Here is an 11508-nt window from a genome sequence, read left to right on the forward strand (position 1 = left end):
AGGATGTACGGCACCTATCCTTACGCACCCTGCTTCAAGAAAAAAAAAAGTATCTTTTTTTCTGTTTCACGTAATTTGAGCTAAATTTCTTCAGTTTTATGATAAAAATTGATTGTTACCCATTACATAGTCTGCTTAGCGAAATTTGACAAACATATTCATTTTTCATGAGGTAGGTTCACTGGTGAAATGAAACCAGATGTTTCTTTTTGCTCCAAAATTGTGACCACGCAATTAAATGGTAAAGAGCGATAAAAATAAAGCACAAGAGAAATGCAAAATTTATAAGACACACACACACACACACACACACACACACACACACACACACACATACATACATACACACACACACGTGTGTGTGTGTGTGTGTGTGTGTGTGTGTGTGTGTGTGTGTGTGTTTCGTTTAGTTTCGTTTATATAGGCTCCACCATGCTTCCATGCATCGGTATTGGTCACCAACGAGCGACATTCCATGCCGGTCCATCTCTGGCAGATTCCCTATTAAGTCCTTTTTCTCTTAGGTCACACTCCATGACCGCATCCCAGGTCTTCCTCGGTCTGTTCTTTCAACCTCCCCCCCCCCACACGTTCACAATTCTTACTCTCTGCATCCAAATGTCATCCCTTATCCTTTCCACATACCCAAACCATCTCAATCTACCCCTCCTCATCATAACACCAATACACTCCAATCCCATCCTTCTTCTCAACTCCAATTGTAAACCTAGCACCCCCCCCCCCTGGACTCACATTCAAGGTCGCACCGCACATCCACCTAATCAATGCCATTTTTGTACATTTGAGCCTACGAATATCCTCTTCATTTATCGCCAAGGTCTTACGGTAACCATACAGCATTACATTCCTAACTCTTGCCACATTCAAAGATCCCTTAGCACTGGGGGAGAGCCCTCTCATTATCATGAAAGGCAATATCTCCCTGAACTTCTTCCAGCCACTCCTCACTGTAGCCACAGAGGTAGCACCAGCCCCACCTGCAGCACATAACATGTCTCCCAAGTAACAAAACTCTTCCATACACTCAACAGACTCAACAGTAAGATCAATCTTTTCGCACCTGACAATCTCCACATGCCCTCCCCGTCACACCACACAAACGAAATCAGTATTATTTCCCAGTCTACCATTGACACCACTACATATCTTACACACCCACTTATCACAAATACTGCACAAGATGTGCACAAGATGGAATTACTTCCCACACTCTTGTGGTAAACTACACATGGTCACTCTTCATTGACAGTACCGCCACCAGCCCTAGATAACATCACTATTGTTTTATCTGCATTTACTTTCAAGTCCTTGTGCCCCAGACCAATTCTCTACTTCTTAAATCTTTCCTTCGCCTCCCTTTCATTCTCTGCAATCAATATCAAATCATCGGCATATATCTCCCACGGAAGTCCATTTCTGAAGCTACGTGAGAGGGCTTCAAGCACCATGATAAACACTAAGAGGCTCCAAACTGACCCCTGATGCACACCAACACTCACGGAAAGTAAAACACTTAACTCTCCATTCACTCTCACCAGGGTAAGAACACCCATACACATAGCCGTAACAACTTTAACCAGCCACTCCTCGATCCCAGGCTTTCTCACTGGCCCCTTCACCACTTCCCTAGGGACTCTGCCACATTCCTTCTCCAAATAAACAAAAAACAATATTATTATGTGTGTTCATTAACTATGCTCAGAGATAACACCAGTACATTCAAATGTAGTAAATACGATACTTTTACTAAGCCGACTCTGAATAAGCGGCAATGAATCCAAAGCGGGCATACCACGTTGAGTACACCGCTTCCCGTCCGATCACCGAAGTTAAGCAACGTTGGGTCTGGTTAGTACTTGGATGGGTGACCGCCTGGGAACACCAGATGCTGTTGGCATCCCTACGTGTCAAGTGGGGTTGGTGGAGGATTAGTGCCCCTCCCTGTAAAACAATTAACTCTAAGCCATTGGCCACCCAGTCTGGGATACATGGCGTCTGGCAATGATGATGATGATGATGAATCCAAAGCAAAAGTGCGCTTTGTGCGAGTTCCTGGAGGCGAATGAAAAGCGTGGCATGATAAGTGGCTGGCAGTATAAACCCAAGAAAATGTTGTTGAACCCGCCTTTCCCAACTCTCTCTCTCTCTCTCTCATGAAGGCTATCTAACCCCCAGTCTCTCCCGAGCTGAATAAAATCGTCTGGTGGTAACAAGAACAAAATAAAAATGAAGTCCTTGGACAGAATGGCAGAGTTTTGGGAGGCGAATGAAAAGCGTGGGATAATGAGAGAGAGAGAGAGAGAGAGAGAGAGAGATACAGGGCAAAAATTAACTGAAGTATTTCGTAAACTCGCCTTCAAAATTGTAAGATCTGAGGTTAGGGGTGACTGAGGCTCTTAAGTACATGGGGGGCGTATTTTAGGCAGTACAAGAGGCTTTGTAACACCTCTTCCACAGCGATTTATTCTGCGCATTGGTCCTCTCGTATTTCATTCATGAAAACTATGTTGATATTAAAGTGTTGTAAAGACCATAGAAGGAAATTGTAATGTATTTATTGTAAACTAAATCGCTAAGAAAAAAAGTGCTAGGAAGCCAGCTGTATCACTAAAAGGCTGAATGCTATAACTGTCTAAATTTTCCATTTCGAGAAGTCTCCCCTACGTTGAATGAAATCGTGTGCAGGCAGCAAGAACGAACTAAAAATAGAAAGTCATGATTCAGGTTATTTATGATGTGTCAGGGAGACTTCTAAGCCCACAAGGATATAACCCAGTTCTTGCCGCCACCAGACGATTTTATTCAGCCTGTGTGTAACATCCCGTCCTCAGAGCAAATGTGCATGCTATCATTTATCCTTTTCCCTTATAACCTCAGTCCATTCCCTATAATTAACTCTATATTTCTCTCCTTTCTTTAAAATAACTTTCATTTCCATTATTTACATACGCAAATATCGTTTTCAAGACACCATATAGGCATGTTTTTCCTTACTATAATTTATTTTGAAATATTTTGTCCAAGTTTTCTGTGAAAAAACGAGCCCTTGCCATCATTCTGAACACAATACATTACATTTATTTCCCATATTATAGTATGAAACGAAGTTCATATGATTTTTAGAATATTCAACGATAAATTAGACCCTGTCTCAGTGATATGGAAGTTTGGTCATTAAGTACCTGAGAAATAATTGATAAAGATAAGAAGTTGGTCTAAACTTGCATTAACGGCGCATTTGTTTATGTACTGGTGGTGGTTGTATCGAATCTTTCAAATTTCTCTCATAATTCCCCTAATTTCCAGGTTTCGCCGCTGGATGGAGTTAGTATGGACTCTGCAAGGATCGCGGACTTAATAATTACTCTAATTATGATGGAATGCAAGCGAGATGTATAAAATGTGAAGCAAACCTACTACCAGTTTGATGCCTCGCCAATCGAATAATTAATTCTCTCTCTCTCTCTCTCTCTCTCTCTCTCTCTCTCTCTCTCTCTCTCTCCTGAGGGTTGGGTCATGCAGATTTGGTAACTTATGAATTATTTGATAATATCCAATGTCGTTATGCACACTTCTAATTTTTATCCCATGTATCTTTTTGAGTTATGCAAACTGAATACCTACTAATATATATATATATATATATATATATATATATATATATATATATATATATATATATATATATATATATATATATATATATATACATACGAGGTGTGACAAAAAGAAACGAGACTTTGGCTGCTAATGACACAATTCATCAGCCACACAGTAATGAAGTATATCACAGTGTTGCCCAACATCTCAGCACTGTATGAGAAAAGCAGCAGTTCAATTAACCTATTATCATTCTTTTCACAGGTGGTTTTGTAGCTCCTGTCAAGTGCCTCTGTCACAGAATGAGCCTTGAGCAAAGGATTAATGTCAAGTTCTTGGCTAACTTGTTAAAACTCCTGCAGAAACCCGTGCCATGCTGAAGTATGTGTGGGGACAGAAAACAGTGTCCTGCACACGTGTCTATGAGTGGCACAAGAGGTTCAGGATGGGGATGGGTGATGCTCCAAAATGTCCCTGACACATCCACATGACGGATCTTTTGGTCCTCGGAGGGCAGTTTGGGCACCAACTTTGCACAAATCTTCTGCATGGCCAAATCTTTCAATAAGACGGACCTCATTGACTCCTTATTTAATCCCTTTTGCTCAGCCATTATTCTGATCGTCAGTCTGCGATCACTCTGCACCAATTCCTTGACCCTCTGGATGTTGGTATCATTTCATGTTGTTGAGGGACATCCTGGATTTGGGTCATCCTTCATGTCACCCCGCCCCATCCTGAGCCTCTTGTGCCACTCATAGACATGTGTACGGGACACTGTTTCCTCTCCATACACATCCTTCAGCATAGCAAGGGTTTCTGGAGGAGTTTTTCCCATGTTAGCCAAGAACCTGATGTTAATCCTTTGATTAAAGGCTCATTCTGTGACAGAGGGTACTTGACAGGAGCTACAAAACCACCTGTGAAAAGAATGATAATAGGTTAATTGAACTGCTGCTTTTCTCATACAGTGCTGAGATGTTGGACAACACTGTGATATACTTCATTACTGTGTGGCTGATGAATTGTGTCATTAGCAGCCAAAGTCTCGCTTCTTTTTGTCACACCTCCGTATGTATGTATATATATATATATATATATATATATATATATATATATATATATATATATATATATATATATATATATATATATATATATCCTACGTGTCAAGTGGGGTTGGTGAAGGATTAGTGCCCCTCCCTGTAAAACAATTAACTCTAAGCCCTTGGCCACCCTGTTTGGTATGCATGGCGTATGGCAATGAATGAAAAAATATATATATATATATATATATATATATATATATATATATATATATATATATATATATATATATATATATATATATTTATTTTATTTTTTTTTTATTTATTTATTTACTAATTTATTATTTATTTTATTCCAAGGTTAGGCTGTTTCAAAGTGAGCACTTTTTTGTTACTATTTCAGCACTCGTTTTGAAAGTGGGATCGTGCAGATTGAACACCTACTCTAGTGATCTTTTGTCAAGAATTTTGGAGGTGATGTCGTGCAGTTTTTCTTTATCGTTTTTTCCCCAAAATATTTAGAGAATAAGGCCATGAAAACTAAAAATAATTGCAGTGAACTTTCGTCCATTGTTGTGGGAGTTGGGTCAAGCAAACCCAGTATTGTTTTATTCATGTTTTATCTTTAATTGTGAGAACAGAGTGCAAACAGACCCAGTAAAGTTCTGCATGTAACACTGACAGAATCATGCAAACACTTTTTGTGCGTATGATTGTGAGAAGTGGACCATGCAGTCACACACACACACACACACACACACACACACACACACACACACACACACACACACACACACACGACAAAGGCTAAAGCCAACAAAAATTGTTGCCCTTTTCCAGAAAAAAAAAAAGTAAACAAAAGAGAGTTGACGTCAAGATTCATTCATTTTGAGATATAGTGCTATAATACGATCTTCATGCCTCCACCCACCTATGGTGGAGGAGGCATGAAGTGATTTGGTCTCTCCGTCTGTGCATGTGTGGGTCCATCATGCAGCCATAACTCTTCTGGACGCAATATCTTCTGAACTCATTGACAGCTTTCCACCACTGTTTTGTCAGAGATGCAGTAAAAGATGGTGAACTGATTAGGTCAGCTAGGTCAATGGGTCAAAGGTTGATTTAAATTGTGGACGTGATATCCCCTGAACCCCTTGGCAGATTTCAGCCAAACTTTTGCCGGGGAGGCAGTGGTTGAATAAGTAGAGAGGTGGCCTGCAGTCCTAATGGACTCAGGTTTGAATTCCGACTGGGACAGGGAACAGTTTTAGGATTTAAATTTCAGAAAAGCAGACTTTCCTGATCTAGAAGACCCGCCAACATGTTCTAAAAATACCCCTGCTAAAACCAATACACCAGTCCTGCATGAGACAGCTCTAGCATGTATTCAGTATAGACGGTGGGTGTTAGTGTCGAAGTGGTGACATGTGGAGGTATAGGAGGACTATAGGGCCTTGGGATAGGCCACTGCCCTGAGAAATAGGCCTTGAAACCCTTGCCCAGAGTTGGACACATTTATAAAAAATGAAGGTCTGGGTCATATGGGTGTGGGCGTAATATCTCCAGAACCCCTCAGTGGATTTTGAACAAACTTTTGTCACTGATACAGTAACTTATGAAGGGATGATGAACTGATTAGGTCAGCTAATTCAAAGGGTCAAAGGTCTAGGTCATGGGTGTGAGTGCGATATCTCCTGAACCCCTTGACGGATCTCAGTCTAACTTTTGTCAGTGATACAGTGTGAAGGGGCAATGAACTGATTATTTCAACAAGGTCAAGGAGTCAAAGGTCAAGGTCATATGGGTGTGGGAGCAATATCTCTTAAACACCTTGATGGATTTTGAGCAAACTTTTGTCAGGGATACAGTATGAAGGGATGATAATCTGATTATGTAAGGTCAAGGTGTCAAAGGTCGTCAGTTTGAGTCAACTTAGTATATCTGTAGTCTCATTTCAGCCATTCTTTCTTTTCACCTCCCAGCTTCCCTCCACCTCTCTCCTTCCCTCCATCTCTCCTCCCTCTCTATGGATGTAGGCCAATGCTGCATGTCAGGAGTGGCCCTGGAATCTCTTACCTTTCCCCTGTCCTCTCTCTTTCTCTCCTGTGTGTGTGTGTGTGTGTGTGGCATGTATTCTCATTGTTTTAGGGACATCTTGCACATCTTTTCTAATGATTTATGGTATTTTGCATATCACACCTATATAAAGCTTGGATGTCAATATGTATAAATAATGTGGCTGGGGGGGGGGGTAAGGAGTGCCCTTAACCGATGAGAATAATGAGCAAGTGATGTGCAGGGGTGGTGGGGGAAGGGAAAAGCTGGGGGGAGGTGTGGGGGGCGGTGTGTAAGGGTTTAGATAGGGCCAGATTATCCATCCCCAGTTGGAATTTTCAGGGTTGGTGGGGCAATCTGTTTCCCTATCTCTTCCCCAACTTACTACTTCCCCCTCCTCCTCCCAGATTTTCACCTTTCCTCTTCTCCCACCTGGCCAGCTCCAGTGGGTTCCCCCCTTCACCCAAAACCCCCATCAGGAGTGATCTGATTTAGTCCCTCACCCCAGCCAAGATGGTGATGGTGGGATGAACCTGTTAGGTCAGTAAGGTCAAGGAGGTTGCATGGTGAGTCCGTGTGCAAGGCTTGGGGGAGACACACCAAGCAACACTGCATCAACAGATCGGGACCCAAGTTCTCGGCTTTTCATTGTTATCTGGCACTTAGATTTACCCACTCTATCATTTCGAGATTCCTGGTTGCATTGTGTTTGAAAGCTGGAGGTTATAGGCAGAGAGAAATATTGATATGAAAAATACAGTTTATTTTGTTAAGTGTGCAGTTAAGCAAGCTGGATAGTATAAAGAAAAACGTTTAGGAGAGAGAGAGAGAGAGAGAGAGAGAGAGAGAGAGAGAGAGAGAGAGAGAGAGAGAAGGCTGGTGAACCAGTCGTTAGGTGGAGGATGAAAAATTAAATGAGATGTGAGAGAGGACTGGTGCAGGGAGAAGTAGAATGAGGAATGGAAGGAAAGAGAGCGGGGGGGGGGGGGATCAGGGAGTGAAAAAAGAAAAAATGGATTATAGCTTGAGAGAGAGGGGGGGGCATTAAGTAGTTATCAAGCAAGGAAAGACAAAATAAGATGCTATAGGAAGAATGAAAAGAGAAAAAGAAGGAGAAAAGACGTGAGGAAGAGAGAGGGAAAGAGGAGAGGGGAAGAACGAAATAGGAGAATAAATAGGACATGAAATGAAGAGAAAGAGCTCTTAAATAAAAGGTAATAGGGGAATTAGGAGAAGAGGCATGAACGAAATATATACCAAGGAGAGGGAAACGAGATTTAATAAGCAGAGAGAGAGAGAGAGAGAGAGAGAGAGAAAGGGAGGCTGGTCCTGGTAGGGATACAATGTAGGATGAAAAATTAATTGAGACCTGCAGAGAATTCAAGGAGGGGGAAGGGGAAGAGGAATAAGGAATGAGAGAGTGAAGAGTATTATAGCATGAAAGAGGTTGGGGGGGGGTAGGATAAGTAATGTGTGAGGCAGGGGAAGAGAAAATTGTGATTTGCTTTGATATAGCCTATACAGTATAGGAAGACGGGAAGAAGAGAAGAGAGTGAAACAGAAAGAGGGGAGGACGAAGCAAGAGGATAAATAGGACATGCATAGGGGAGAAAGAAGCAGGAGGACAAATGGAACAAGCAGAGGGGAGACAGAGCTCAAAAATGAAAGGTAATAAATGTAAGGAGAGGGAGTGAGAGAGATATTGGAATTAGGATGGGAAACAAGAAGAACGGAATATATTTAAGAAGAGGAAAAGAGTGACGAGATTTAATTAGCAGAGACAGACAGACAGACAGACAGAGAGGAAGCAGGGAGGTACAGTACAAGAATGAATATAGTAATCATTAATTCACAATCTTTCTCAGTTTATATTCAAGAAACAAGGCTTGTTGATACTCTGTCATTAAATTTCAAGTACACTCGACCATCCATTTCCCGTACCCCGAATTCCCAGATTTTGGATTTCACGGACACGGGCTGAGGTTGGGCAATATTATCAATATTACCAAGTAGTGTAATAATAAAAGAACAACACCATGTGGGCAGCCAAACAAAGATCTCGAGCTTCTTTGCACCGTGGGTTAGCGGACCACGGTCGCCTCACCCAGATGCTGTTCACCCCCCAATCCTGCACCTGAGTCACCTCAACCTGCATCTGAGTCACCTCAACCTGCACCCAAGTCACCCCAACCAGGCCCCAGTGGTGTCACCCAGTCACAGACAGAGGTCACTGGTGACTCTAACTCCGAATAACAAATTAGTCTGGGGTCCCTCTATAGAGCTTACTTAGTAGTTTGTTAATGTGTAACCTCAGAAGCCATCATTTTGGCATGCTACCACTCTTAACCTGACCATCTGAAAAGTAACAAACGCAACCGAAGAGGCTGCTGTTGGGATAGGGTCTTCGTCAGTCTGAGTTCCCAACTGTTCCAGCATGTGTAATCATCTGTGACTTGGTTTTTGCCCCTTTTGACCTCGGAAAAGTCTGGATCATAGAGGTGCCCAGTACAAGTGGTGGCAGCAGTGGGACATTACATAAGCTCCATGCTCAGGAACAGTCGGCGGCTATCCTGTCCGCAACAAAAGATAATTCCTCTACCACGAGTAAATTTTCTCATGCTACCCACAATATATAACTGATGACGTATACCACTCACCAGGCATATTACTCACAAGGTGAATGCCCTGCTACAAGGAGAAACTTTGTGCTTTGCTAAGAGTAATATGAGCCGCTCCACTACGTTCTGTCCAGAGAGACCGAGCGAAACCTACCTACCTCTCCTAACATGTGAGAGCCCCATAGGTCAACTTCTCCAAGCCCTATAGAGAAACTGGAAACTTCCCCTCTCTCTCTGAGCAATCCTATACTGCAGTATGGGTATTACATACACTCAGCGTTCGAGGTTCTCAAAGCAAGTAGGAAACCTCCAGGTGGAGACCTTCAGGTAGAACTGCCCCACACATGTAGTTCCCTAAACCTTAAAAAAAAAAAAAAAGTCCTAACTGTGAGATCTCATTTTCCCTAACTAAGCCTAACAATCTAACATAAAGAAAAAAAAAAGAATCGAGGTAAGACAAGAAAGACGGTCTATGTACCGTGGTGCACTCGATTTGACAAACACGCAGCTGCCACGCCTCATCTCTTCAGAAGCTGGACATACGCTAAACAACTATTCAGCCCTATCAATTAACCTGAAATTACAACTCATAGGTACTGGTAAAAAAGATAAATACACAGGTACAGTCTGGAGAGACCTGGAAAGGCATACCTGACTCCATGTTCCCAGCCAGTTAGGGCAAGGACAAGACGTGCTCAGAGGAAAAAAAAAATGAGTATATACAATATATACACCATACCCATCATCTACGTGTACTGCAACCTCTCAGGTGGTCTCCGGGGTCTTACACTAGGCAGTATCTCTTCCTCTTCCTCACTGGTCAAAAACTTGTGATCCACCATACTCAATAAGGCATCTCTTTCAACATATCTTTTGACCTTTTCAGCTGCCCTACTCAAGGTGGTGCCATCAAACACATTTTCTGACTCATAGGCTCTACCCTGACAATATTGTAAGGACTCTGCCATTTTCTATTTAGCTTTGATGCCGTACCAGGCAAGCACTCTTCAACATAGATCCAGACTAATTCACCTGCTTCTAGAGAGTCATTCATATGTGCCTCATTTGCCCTGTTAAGGTATCCTGCTGTCATCTGACGTTGTGTCTCCTTGAGTATCTGTTTGACATCTATTTTCTCTACACAGTCTTCATCAGTAGGCAATTGCAAATCTCCTACCTCGAGATTTGGATGACGACCATAAAAAGCAAAGAATGGTGATGTACGTATGGACGTATGCACTGTTTCATTCAATGCGTTCTCAGTGTCGCACAGATGCATGGGCCATGTATTCGGGTGTTCTTGGCTCAAGATCACTTAAGGTCCTATGTGCTCTCTCAATAACTTAATTTCCTTGGGGATGGTATGGTAGACAGAATCCTTGCTTAATCTTGGCTCTCCTACAAAAATCTCTAAACTCTGCACTGGTGAATTCTCCTCCATTGACCATGATAACTACCTGCGGCTTGCCATACCTACAGATTTCCTTCTTAAATTCTTCAGCTACGGTTTTGTTGGATTTTGTATGGAGGGGATAGATACGTAGATACCTTGAAAAATGGTCTATCATCGTGAGACAATACCTGTGACCACTCCTACTATCATGCAAATCTATGAGATCTATCGCAACTTTCTGACCATTATTATCTACTGCTGGCATTTCCTTAAAATGGTGCACAATCTTCCCATGACCCTTGAACTACTGACATGACTTGTATGATTTAACAAAATGTCGCACAGCAGTCAGTAGAGACGGCCAATAGAAAAACTGTCTTACCTTGACTACCATCTTGCATTCTTCTAGGTGTGAAGGGTTATGAACAATTGAACAGGCAATAGCAACCGAAGACCTGGGTACTACCAGGCATAGTCTAGACTTCCCCATTTCTTCTCTTCAGACATACAGAATCTCCTCGCTCATTTTGAAAGCGTAAATGGGATGATTACCAGACAACTTCCTGGGTAACTGACCTCCTTCTAAATACTAAATTACCTGCCTCCACCTCGGGTCTGCTCTCTGGGCTTCCCTGACCTTGTCCACTATAAGGCCCAGCCACCAAAATTCTGCATTAGATTGGGTTATATCGGAAGCCTTCTCGATTGCTCCTACCGGACTACTCAAAGCATCTGGGACATAATGATTCACTCCCTTTTTATATTTTATCAC

General features: G+C 42.2%; 1 pseudogene; it reads left to right on the plus strand.

Moving 5' to 3' along the window:
* The first annotated feature begins 1799 nt into the window (after window positions 1-1799).
* LOC145391322 (5S ribosomal RNA) lies at window positions 1800-1917 on the plus strand (annotated as a pseudogene).
* Window positions 1918-11508: the final 9591 nt, after the last annotated feature.

Source organism: Coenobita brevimanus, chromosome 17 (assembly GCF_032717465.1).
Source record: "Coenobita brevimanus isolate Jiangsu-jjx chromosome 17, ASM3271746v2, whole genome shotgun sequence".
Classification (NCBI taxonomy): Eukaryota; Metazoa; Arthropoda; class Malacostraca; order Decapoda; family Coenobitidae; genus Coenobita; species Coenobita brevimanus.